At 39.6% G+C, this 13,224-nt stretch overlaps 1 protein-coding gene across 25 annotated transcripts in view; it reads right to left on the reverse strand.

Moving 5' to 3' along the window:
• The window catches only part of APBB2 (amyloid beta precursor protein binding family B member 2), a 181,440-nt gene that overhangs the window by 46,862 nt on the left and 121,354 nt on the right, over positions 1-13,224 (reverse strand). The gene's annotated exons all lie outside the window — the stretch shown is intronic.

A 13,224-nucleotide genomic window follows, 5' to 3' on the forward strand; every position in this document is an offset into this window, starting at 1 on the left:
CTTTACAATAAAATACTTTTCTTAATATAAAGGAGGAAACAAGGGAGCAGTAAATAGTAGGATACACAAACACAGAGAAATAAAGGAAAAAGCACAAATACAGGTACAGTAGAACTGAAATTTTAGCTAGTATCTAGAGCTCTAATTGAAAAGAAAGAAAATACTATCGGATTATATCTACTTTGAGATTTACACTCATGGTATCTCACTGCCTGGCTTCTCACCAGAATATTTTTTTTTGTGGATTACAGCAATCATTTCCTCAGTAAGTTTAACTAAGGTAGCAAACAATAACGAATTCAAAGCACTAACAAAAATACAAGCTATCATAAGAAAAAGCAGGCTTTTTTCTAGAAGAAATTAAAAATGACCTTTAAAATTAAACAACCTAATTATATAGTTCTTTAGCAGAAGGATGTTTAGCCAACCAGAGCACTCAGTAGGCAGAACAAGCCAAGGCGACATTTCTTTGCACATATGGAGCTTTTTGCAAACAAAACGAAACTGGATAAATTAAATGACACCATCTCCACCCTACATTTACTAGAGTAATGAATAAAAAAGTTTAACTCTTAAAAAAACACTGCGCATTTGCTCTCAGGCTTTGCAGTGAAATACAGTCCACGCACTATGTCAATAGGAGTTTGCCTCTAAGACCAAGATTTCCTCTGGAGAACTTTATGGGCAAATCTCAGCCTCCAATGGCAATGCAGTGCCTGCCATGGCTGCACGACACAAGTACTATGGTACCCCCTCAACAGGCACAACAAACATTTATGATGAGCCCTAAATGTTCATCAATACCAGCTCCTTAACAACCCCATGCATAATTCGTGCTGTCATTTAGGTATTTAATACGGCAACAGCCACTGGACACTATCCCATCTCTGAGCTGCACTTTCCTGGCATAATATGAAGAAACACTTTGCCTGAGTCAGTGATGAGCTACCGCACCAGCACTGACACGAAGCTGCACTCACTTCTTACACCCAAATTCTGTTTGCTAACCATGATGCTTCCTACAGAGGTCCAGGATTCAGCAGGCACAAGTTCCAAAAGTAGAAGTGAGAAAATTTACAATTAATAACTGAAAATCTGCCATCATATAACATCTGTTCTTTCACCTCGAGCCTCTCCTTGTCAAGACTGACCAAATATTGATGTCAGGTAGTACCCAGTCCTTGGTCCCCTGCTTGCTTCAGTGTTATTCTTATGTTTCTTCTGAAATGTTATGCTGTCCTGAAACTGTGTTGTTCTGGGGAACTCACTTGCAATTGTTCCAGTCAATACAGGTCCTTGTTAGGCAGACAGCACAATCTTAACCTCACAAAGACCAAGGCTCATTGTCCACCACTGCCGCCTTATGCCACAGAACTTGCTTTGCTGCCAGCAGCATCCCGCAGGTCCTTGGAGAGCAGGCAATGGTCCCTGGAGCTGCTCCAAGGACGGTGGCGCTGGTGACTGCTGGCAGCCCTGCCGTGCCCAGCGGGACCCTGCCCTCACAGGAGCCGCAACAGCAGGTCCACGCTGGGGTTACCAACCGACCCCTCTTCTTGAGATGCAGTAAATAGATCAGCCTCAGAGTTCAAAAGCAGACACTGAATATTCATTTGCTGCCTTCTAAAAACTGCTGTTAAGTCAGTGAGTAGATCAAGCTCACGCACCATCACTGGTATGCCATTGGGAACCACTGTCCTCAAAAAAATACCCCAAGACACCAAGGTATTTTAAATATGCATAATACATCAATTTTGCCAAACTAAGAGAGGAATTAAATTCACCAGTGGGTAAAAACATTAACGAGTTTCTCCTTCCTTCCCTTTAAGACTTCTCCTTCATCCTTCTTTGAGCTTGCACAGTGCACTCATCCAGCCAAGCAGAACACCCAGCCCAAGAGCATGCCTCTTGGACCACTGGTACCTACTCCAACCAGCCAATAATGGGATATCTCATCTAAGGCATCAGAAGGCAAATACTCTCAGCAAATCGTGTGATACCCTTTAGTGAGTGTGGAGAAAAATTAAAAACTCTCCTGCCTCCAGATTTTTTCTTGTCTTTGCAAACAAAGAAACCAAAATGCAAATTCTCCTATGTTGCTGCTTCCTCACCCAGCGCTGCTGGAAACCCACAGAAGTGCTGACTTTCTGATTTTAAAGGAAGGAGAAGGTGAAAGAGGAAGCAGAGGAAGGGTCACCACTCAGGGGGGCTCTTCACTTCAGGGCTACGTGAGATACTAAAATATCCATTTTTAAGCAATTATTAAGGTCATCTAATTTCAAGACCGCAGAATTTCTTTTTGTACATCAGATGCTCATGAATCTTGCTGAAAGTGCTGCAATGCCCACTGGGGTATTAATTATTTATCTTTGCAAGCTTTTAAACTACAGATTTTTCCTGTGCCAGAAGAAAGGGTTTTTTTATACAAGTATTTCAATATTAAAATGCATAACAGAATACTGGCAGAGAGATACATCTTTTAAACCATCTTAAGAGAGCTGAAAAACTAAACATATACAATGAACATATTGTTTCCTCATTACTCTTCATATCTCAACTGCATCTGCAATTTATCAGCTGCTTTCCGAACACAAAGGTAAATATAGCCGTTGCACTGAACAGAGTATACCTTAAGAAGGCAAAACACTGCTGAAAGACAATCAGTTCAAGTTGACAGAAGGTAAATCTCTAATTAGTAAAGGTGGTGATCTGGTTTGTTTTTTTTTTTCCCCCTGACCTTTTTTCTTTTTATGTTTAAAATTCCTCAGTGGTGGCATCCATTGCATTTCTTTCCCTTGCCAGCCCACTGTCACGACACTGGAATGAGGTGAATGGGACACTCTTGTCCATCCCACGTATTCCCCTCTGTGGAAGGACTTGGCTTCCTTCCCCACCTCCATTCCCGCTTGGCGATCTCAAGCCAGGTAGAGGTGAGAAACCCTGTTGCCTTCTGGCACCTGTCAAGTTTTTGCTTGCATGGTGCACAAGAAGCCTTTACAATAACCATATTAAATGCTTCAAAACAGCTTCACCAAAACAAACTGATTTCCCAAAGACTCACTGCAAACAAAAAAAACTCTCAATAAAACCCAGAAAGACTCAACACCCCACTCACAAGGCACTGCGCTGACCTGAGGATACACTCACAAGAAACATCCTTTTGTTTCAAATACACGTAAAGACCAAAAACCTTCTACTTCTTGGTTAACTGAAGTGATGGCAGACCATGCAGATTTCAGCACCAGAAAATACAAGGACTCAGAGTAACACGTAATACCACCACAGTTCATCATCATTGGCAAAAGCAAAGTACAGACACAGACCCCTGCGGGGTGGGAGCGCAGGGGCACTGTGAGCACACTCACCTTGCCTGGCTCCCTCTCTCTGCATATTGCCAGCAGCCGTCTACTTCATTTTTTATTGTTGATGGGTTTTCCTCCTCTTAATTATTTAACTCAGAGTTTCTCTTTAAAACAACAGAGCACAAAACCCAGCAAAAACAAACCACCTAGTGTCTCCAGTTAGGTATGACCTAATTCTTAAACCTAGGCTAGCTGAGTTAGCCTCAACAGCAGAATTGCTTAGTTCTCTAGCACGAATGCAGCATCATGGTTCCCCGGCTCCCACCAACAATACTTACCCAAGAGACAATGTGCTTCCTTTGGCCTGACAGAGCTTTGCTCACGCACCCTATTTTCTCCTGGAACCAACATCCAGAGTCAAAACAAGCCCAGCTGAAACCCAGAATGCAGCTCTCCTTGCCCAAGAGTCTATGAGCTCAGCAGAACAGGCATTCCTGGTAACATCATTGGGTTAAATACCTCTACTTGAGATTCACAGATAATTACCAGCAAATCAATTATTGGCCCATCATAATTCCAAACCAACTTTTGGGTTACAGTAGTCTATCTAGTTTCTTTTTCCTGTTGGAGAATAAACAAATAAGCCCTGTATCATGTCATACATTACTATTAACTTCAACAATAAGATCTTAGAGTTTTCTGTGCCTGGTCAGGCCCTCTGCTTTACCTTAAAATGAAAACTCTAGAAAGAGTGATTTAAATAACCACATGTGATTAAGGTAAGTGAAATCGGATTCTCTTATCTGCTTGTCAGACTCTTTCCAAGAGCTGGCAAAGAAAAACAGTTTTGAGGAAAAACAAGAAAGTTGATAAATACAGCAGAATGAAAGCGATCGAGGGACTGTATACTGGATTTAGATCACTGCTGTTTGGGATTGGGAAGATCAAAGGTAATACCACAAACACTGCATGCCTGAGAGAAGTGAAGGAAAAAATGTCATTTAAACCATGGTATGTCAATAATCTTGTGTTTTCATCTCGACTGGAGACTTCACATTTCCTGCTAAGCTACACAAGACATCGCGCAAAGAAACTACACAGGGAAATAGGCCACCTTATCACACACTGCCCCATGAAAAGACAGGTGAACAAAATGAGAACACAGGTGTCACTGCTCAGTTTTACAGTGCTGGGGAACATATGTCTGCATGGCTGCATATTCAATTAATGTTCCAGGGTTGATGTTCTGTAGCCAAAGAATCAAACTCATAAATGCTGTAATCCAAACTCTGTACAAATCTGTAACCCCCCCTCGCAGTGCAGTTCTGATTTGAAACACGGCCCAAAGCTGGGGATCTCTGGGTTTGAAGGGATGAATGATTCTGCTCTTTGGCATTGCAGAACCTTTGCCACAGGTGGAGCAGTTTTTCCACAAGGAACTCCAGAAGGAGCTTTGACAGGTATGCAGAACTGTGCCAAATCTCTGCATGTAACCAAATGCCACACTCTAGCTGTTGCCTCATGTAGTGCTAAGAATGTACCTTAAAAAAAAAAAGGAAACCAAAGCAAATACAAGCCCCTGCTAGACAGAGGACAAGAGATCAATTACACATGAGAGATGGCACAGTACTATTGGAAACTGGATGGACCATAAGGGCATAGCTAGAAAAGATGCCATTACAGGGAGCAAACGGATTAGAACATCAGCAAACTAACATACATTACAAAACCACAGAATGATAGTTTTTCAGATCACCCGGCTGTTGGCAGCCACCACGAACATCTACATTACAGTATTTTCGTCTTGATGATTTAAATCTGTGCTACTAATTTCTCCTCTACTTCAGAGCCTACAGTACTTTTTGAGAAGTTTCCCTTTGTTTCCCTTTATGTTTTCCCTTTTTAAAGGTTATATCTGCCTGCAGACATATGTAAATCATTACAGTATTTAATAAGGCCTTTTATCACAGACCACTGAGCAGGTTTGTGCCTGAGACACAGCATGTAAATCATATAATTAACTGCTTTTTGTGCAGCCAACACAATCTTGAAAATTCCACTTAGATTTTCTTTAACATATTTTAAAAAACCAAACTATCGGATTATTTCATGCTTTGGAAGATCAAGTATTATAAAATACAGCTACTCCATTCCAAGAAAGAAGTATGCTCCAGTATATTTGCCTGCTACACACCAAGAAAGCTTGCATTGATTCCAGATGAATATATTGGAGATGATCAAAGGTAAACTGAGTAACAAAAGAATAAAGAGATCTGATGCAATTAATGAACCAGGAAACACATTCATTTAATTTACATGAATAGACTGCACTGCATCCGTTTTCTCAGAGAAATACCGACAGTTGTCATGTAAAGATTCTTAATTACAAAAAATTCAAAATGCAGAATCAAAAACATACTAATAAGATTTTTTCAACGCTTCCAGCTTTCTGTTGCAGCTCATGTTGTATTATTTGAATTGCTGAAAATATGCATGCAATACAAAATAAGCACACAGATATTCAGATCACAACAGAATTCAGAAACCCACTAATAACTGCTTTTTCAAGCAGATCATTATAAACTAACCTTCTGCGGAATAAAATATGAGTGCTTTACAAATACTGTAAAATAACCACTAGAGCGGGTCAAGATGGAACTTCCTGCTCTCACAGTCCCTTTACTCATTCTCCAAGACACTACGGTCTCATTTTTTCCAGACTCGCAGGCTCCAATGTGCAGGTTGACAAAAGTCCCTCTCTTGTTTTGAGTTTAATGCTTCTGTCTCAGTGGCTCCTGCTGGCTCACAGCCAGAGGTCAACTCTGCTCTCTCAAGGCAAGAAAATGCTACAGAACAATTGTGCTGGTTCAAGATTTTTTTAATCCCAATTTCTTATCCAATACTGTATTTCTGAATCAAATAAAAAAATTGAGACAGTTGAGCATAAATGGAATGGACACTATTATTCTCTACTAAAACCCTTTTGCTAGATGTAGTTCTGAAGAATAAATTAAAATCACCTTACACTTTTCTCCAGTCTTCTCAGTAAAGAATAGGCTCTGATTTTAGATGTTTTGCAGATAGATACCTTGACTTCACATCCTACAGGAATGGGTTTATGGACTTTACTTTGAAGCTATCAAGGGTGTTTTGGGTTTCATTTTAACACAGTGAAGTAAAAACCATGCTTCCTCAGTGAAGAAAACGCACTCATATTTTTCACCAGAAACTAATAAAGGATGATTGTTGCAATGATGCTCAAATTAGGGCCTATCAGTTCAGATAACTCAAGCAGGTTTCATTATTCTGCAACAAACACACATATGCTTTATCAGTAAAGACAAGCCCTGCAGGAGCTTACAGGGCATGAAAGAACATGTGCATTCAATTCTGAACAACTAATGCACTTGGACCTTAAATGCTGTATTTCTCTGATGAGGGTTCTTCTCCAGGCTGATACGTGTGAGTGGTTCTAATGCAGCCAGCAGCACTTTATTTAGTAGTGTGGTAATTTCAAAGGTAATATGCATGGCATTCAGCTTAGAAAATTAAAAAAAAAAAAAAAAAAAAAAGAAAAAACCTTTAGATGAACTCTTGACGTTACTGAATCAATGGGGAAAAATCTTCCATCTTCCCTAGAGTTAGGATTCCATGTCTTTAGAAGCAATATTGTTAAGAGTAATTTCTTTTCTGCAGAAATTATGTTGACAACACGATCCAAAGTCAATGAGGTTATATCACCTCCGATTGATTTCCACCCATTGGAAAAGAGTCAAATGAATGCGAATCCTGAGTCCAAAAATCCTGAGCCCTGGTGAGCCTCCCACCTTTGAGGATCCACTTACTCTCACGCTGCCTCCCTGCCACACCACAGAGGAATTGTCTTCAAGCATATGGAATAATGCCTACCCATGTAGAAGCATCGTGACATTATGATGGACTGCATATCTCACGTTTTTAAAGCCCTTAAGAGGTAAATATTACGTCCCACTGCCTTTTCTCTTTGATAGAATGCAGGAAATTTTGCCAAGCACGACCTCTGTTCCTTTAAAGTGAAATTTAGAGCTAAAACTCATGCCAAAATAAATACACATGCTGGCTAGAGCTATCTAAATAATATTCTATCATTCAATGCAATGTTCCATTTTAATTGCTTTTTGAACTGATTTCATCCATAAATGTATCTTTCATAAGGTCCACAATGGACAAATAACACACCAAGGTTGTACCATGCTGTTTTCTAATGTGTATATATTATATATAACATTTATAACATACATAAACATATATATAGACACATAAGTATGTAGTCTATACTTCTTTCCATTAAAAAAAATAAAATCTACGCAATAGAATGGTAAACTTCACGACGCTGCAGATTAGAACAGGCTACTCCCTTAGCCACCCTAAAATAGCAAGCTGATATAAATAATTGAAGAGAAATACAAAAATATCATCTGAACAGTTAATTTTGTAGCAGCCAGTTGATGACCAGATATTCAAGAGGCAGTTCATGACCGACCAGCTGTTCTAAAGCCAGAGCTGACAGAGGCTATATATTGTTTTAAAGGTGAGATGGTTGGTCTCCAGAGGGGTGTACGAAGGGCCACAAGCAGCGATCACCTCTGCACTGTGTTCGCAAAGATGCCAGCGAGCTGATGGGGAGGTCTGCCAGCAACACCAGCAGAGCCTGAGCCAAATGGGAGCTGCCTGTGCTCCAAATCCATCCACCTGCAGAATGGCAACAGGAGCCTTTTGCCTGTGGGACACGAGTATGATGAGGAATGATCCTTCCCCTGGTTTCTGTCCACTCCTGAGGGCTCCTTCACCAATGCTACACAAAGTACTTCTGACCCAGAAAGTCTACCGTGCTGTACCGCAGAGCAGAGAATAAACTGGGATTAAAATAACTTGAAAATAAGAAACATTAAAATATTAGGAAGTGCAGCTTCTTCCAAGAAAAAAAATCTCTAAGAGCAAGGCAAATAAGGTATTTTGATTTGGGGGAGAAAGTGTTCTTATATATTATATTATCTTTTCCCAATCCTGTAGAAGTCCAGCATCCCAATATCCCAATGCAAACCTTTTGTATGGTATACCTTAATAAATCAAATATGGATAATGCTCCAAAATGACACACATAATTATTGCACTAAAACCCTGGAAATTAATGGTAAATTTTAAAGCAGTTTACATCCTCTTCACATGAGGAATGGCTTTGTAACATATTTTTCTAAGGAAGGCTGCAAGTAAAATCTCTCCCTCTCTGTCCTTCCCACTGTTCAGTCACCCATGTCCTGATCCTGCATGACAGCTTCACATCTAGTTAAGACCCCAGAGATACCTGAGATTTCTAAGAGTGAAAGATAAGCAACATTTTGCAGGATCAAATTATAAATATTGAAGATCTAAAGAAATTAAGCTATGTTATCCCAGATATTGCTGTTATACTTATAACTATTAGCTCTGTATACCATTGAAAAAGTCAATAGCTTAGATTTGAGAAAAATAGTGTCTTCCTCTGCCCTGGACCAACCTCCATATTTGATTAAACAAGAGTCCATTTAGGGACAAGGTGGAAGTAAATACCCTCTACATGGAAATCTAAATTATGATGTTGCTCACATCATGACATTATCACTTGTAACATCACCTAATGACAAAATAGAGTTCAAGAGCAATAAATATCAATCACGGAGAGAGAATGAATGAGCAAACACTCCGCAAAAGTTCTAATGTACAAAATGAAGAAGACACTAAAAAAAAAAAAAAAGAGATGTATTTTAGTATGTGAGATGTATTTTAGTGCTGCTTCTGCTATTTCTAAAACTGCTTTCAAAGCAGAATGGTTTTGAGCACCTGCCCCATTCCCACAGCTGGGAGGTGTCTCAGCCCTGCCCACAGCAGACAGCTCAACTCAGAACCAGCCAGTTCCAAAACTGCTGTCCCCATCACCCCTCAGTGCTACCCAGAAGCTGCAAGAATGGAAAGATGGATAAATATTTATTATCCTATTGTGATTGTCAAGACTGACCTCTCTTTGATTATTCACTGGATGCTTCAAACAGGAGATGTGTTTTTTTGAAAGCTACTAAAATGACTGTCCAGGTGGTGGGAGGGGGAAGGAACTAAGGCCACCTTTTTGTGTTTGAGAGAAACAAGGAAAAAAACCTCTTCAAGCTCCACTAAAATGTTTATTTTGTTTTTTGGGGTTGGGGGTTTTGTTTTGTTTCTTAGTTTTTAAAAACATTTTATTCCCAGATTATCATTCTTCCCTCTGAAAGCCTAAAATAAGCCAACACCAAAAGGAGACCTTTTTTTTAAAACTACTGAACCCTTATTCTGCAGTAGTTTTTATTTTAAATACTTCAGAACACAATTTAAGGAAGATGTATGAGCACTGAATACAATCTGCTTCCCTGCATTTTTCAAAACCATTTCTACGCTATCCAATCAATGCAAAAAAATCAGCATTTCCAAATGTGCACTTAGTTTTCGACTGGCTGCAGCTTAGTGTTAAATGAACTATGTGTACACTGGTTGGGCTAATTCTCAAAATAAAAGATTTTGCTCTTCATAAGAAACATTCAGCTATTGGCAAGAAGGTTCTTTGAAAAACAAAACAAACTGAAACAAAACCAAACCAACTCCCCCCTTCTGACTAAGGTGCTATTCAAGTTGTTAAGATGAAGACCAGAACTTTTCTTCTGCTCATTCGTATGAAGATCACTTACAAACACTGATTGTAATTATGGTTTAAGTTGCAAATAAAATGATTACTTAGTCAGGAGTTGAAAAAGTAAATGAAATTATGCATCAAGAACTTTACAACAGAGAATATGGACATTGTAAAGCTACCCTATGTGACCCTGGAAAAATTCCACCCAAGGTAACAAATCTGATGGGCCACGGTTAAAAGAAAAGACAGAAAACACAGAGCTGCTACAACAGACAAGGAAACAAGGACTCAGAAGGTGGCAACCCTCCTAGCTTCATTATGAATAATTAAAAGCACTTGACTTGTTTATTTTAATGAAGCTGAGCTGAAGAAGAGACATAACTACCTGCTATAAATGCACTAGAAGAATGCAAAACATAGAATAAGAGAATAAAAAATGGGCCTAAAAAGTTTAGGTTTTTGACCAAAGGAGGGCAATATTTGAATCAGTTTGTCAGTGAGAGTCGTCAAGGAAAAAAAAGTTTAAGAAGAAAACTGAAATACATGGGATTATATAGTGTGGCTCCCTATAAGGATAAAGGAACAGCTTCAAGATTTCTTCTAGCCTGCTCCCCTGTAACAGGCCCTATTTCCTAGGGAATGAAAAACAAGGATCATTTTTGAACAAAACAAATTCCTACTCAAAAACAAGCAGAAGTACCATTTTGGAAGAAAAACTGTTGAAGATACCTGGTTTTTCTTTTAAACTTTTTTGTAAGAAGACTTAAGATGGAATAAACTCTTTGGATTTAACTAATTGAATTGAGTCCACTAATCAAGTCCCTTAATTGAAATAAATTGAACTGAGGCTTTTTGTAGTGTTTCAGGTGCTCATGAGAAGATTACACCTAGCATGAGGTGGACTGTGAAACTGCTGGGAAATGTTGAATACTCCCTGTTTGCACCCATAATTTTAGAAGCTACTCTGTGAGAGAGAATTATGGACTTCAATGTGAAAAGATGATTCCTTCCTGGAATTACTTGACAAGGCAAAAATCTCTTCCTCTTTGGTTAAGTCTTCGCTTGCATCAGAAATCAGACTCATCCCCATCACCAAGGAGACACGTTGATTATTTACTAACGGTCCTGCGTCTAGCCAGGATATCTGCTTCTGGAGAAGACCAGAAACAAGCAAATTTAGGATGTCTCCAAAAAACACATACCTGCCTCCATAGCAAGAAAAGCAGCACAGAGATGGATATTAACTCTTTGGGGAGCACACAGTATTTTGTAAAATCATCTCAATAGAGCTATTTACAGGCCACTTTAACAACAGCCACAAGCGGTCTGAGATGTCAGCTTGTCAGAAAAACCCCTCACATCTCTCCAAATAGCCCAACTGGTTAATCCCTAATGCCCAGGTACTCCATAGGAGTTCATCACCATGTCTTCAAATGTGTTTTAATTCACTTACAGTTAAGTAATTAAATTTAAATACCTGCTATTAGCATCTCCTACCTCTACGCCTCTTGGAAATAGTCTCCTTCTTCTCCGTTCTTTTGGGATCCTGCATATTTACTGGTTTCTAAAGTGGAAAACAGACTTTTGGAGGAACTGCCTAGTACTTCCACAGGTAGTATCAGGTACTTCTAGTACTAGTACTTCTTAGACACATATCTATAGCTGAAACTATTCTCAAATGGCAAGGCTGGAAAGCGAAGCTCCACTTAACAGTCTAATTTAGACAGGTAATTTGAAAATCCATGCTTAACACTGAAAGACTAATTTAAGCCTTAGCAGAAAACCACATTTAAAAGGAGAGAATAAAGGCAAGCTCAAATGTCAGGGTGAACAGGTCAGTCCTGAAAAGATTTTGGAGAAACTGGGTCACACAGGCTTTCAATTTTTCATCCCATTCACAGGGTCAGGTTTCCCAGGAGGTTCAGTTTCTTTGCACAACCACAAAAAGAAAATTAGCATTTTTCTATACTTTTACACATGGCCATCATATTCTATAACACTGTAAAAAGAGACATCTCAGAGGAATTTACAGTCTAGGATTGGTAAAAGCATCTTTCTACCACCCTTGAAACTCAATTTGGAAGGCACAGTTTGCTCTATAAATTAACCAGGAAGGTTACGATCTGTCTCCTGGGAAGTACCAATTCAAAACTCATTTCCAGTTGTGCATGTCTCACATGCAGAATTAGATCTTTGTCAAGCACAATGAACCATCTCTTCAAGAAATTCCTACCAAAATAAATTACTGAAATCAAGAAGGTGGATGTAATCATTTTCCCCTTTCTCCTGCTTCCCCTTCTCTTTCATGGCCTTGTGCAGGCAGCCTGCATCAAGGTGCCGAGGATATGAAGCTCCTAACTGCATCTTACGCACGTGATATAGAGAGAAACATTTGTTGTTTATTGACAGTTTTGAATGCTTAATTATGTTGTTGCATAAATCGCTTTTCTTACACGAATTACATAAATTATATGGCACACTTTTCCCCAAACTGCCATTTTGGCAGTGCTATAATCTTTGCAGAAGTTGACAGACTCTGGGGGAAGACAACTACTTGATCTTTCCACAAGGTGGCATGGTTCCCTTTGCTGAAGGGCAGCATTACTTGGTGTCATTGAGGAAATCCAATTTTTTTCTTTTTTCAAATGTATTGGCCACTGTCACAAATAGGTTTAAGATCTCTAAATGATCTTAAACAAAGTTCATTTTAACAAATCCTTCCAAAAGAGCTTAATGAGTTTAAAAAAAGCTTCCTTCTCTTATGCTGAAATGAAGAAAATGTACCTGTGCTTGCTGCCACGCAAAAGCAAGCTTCAATCAAATCTTGTTAAGGCACATCACGTGGCAGAGGAGAGCATAAGTACCTAAAAGCCCCCTAATTTTCCAAATTAGGAACAAACAATGAAAAAAGTCTCAGGTCATCAGTTTCAAATCCTACCAGACTTCTTTCAGTCTTGCAACATTTTGGGTAAAATGGGATAGCAAGGAATGCATCTACCACACCCCTACGCATACGAGAATTAAAGATCCCGGAGCATTTTCCCCACATGAAGAACTTCCCTGCTGTTTCTGGACCACTTCCCGTCTCTGAGGGGTTCAGCCACGCAGCAGCTGCTGCTCCTGTCCTGGGCGCAGAGGCGCCAACAAGCTCTGCCGAGCTTCACCCGCAGGACCACGCACAACATCACCCCACCAGGCAGCGACAGACCACAGCAAGGTGCTTTGACTCACACGATTTGGAAAAAC

This window comes from Columba livia, chromosome 4 (assembly GCF_036013475.1).
Source record: "Columba livia isolate bColLiv1 breed racing homer chromosome 4, bColLiv1.pat.W.v2, whole genome shotgun sequence".
Classification (NCBI taxonomy): Eukaryota; Metazoa; Chordata; class Aves; order Columbiformes; family Columbidae; genus Columba; species Columba livia.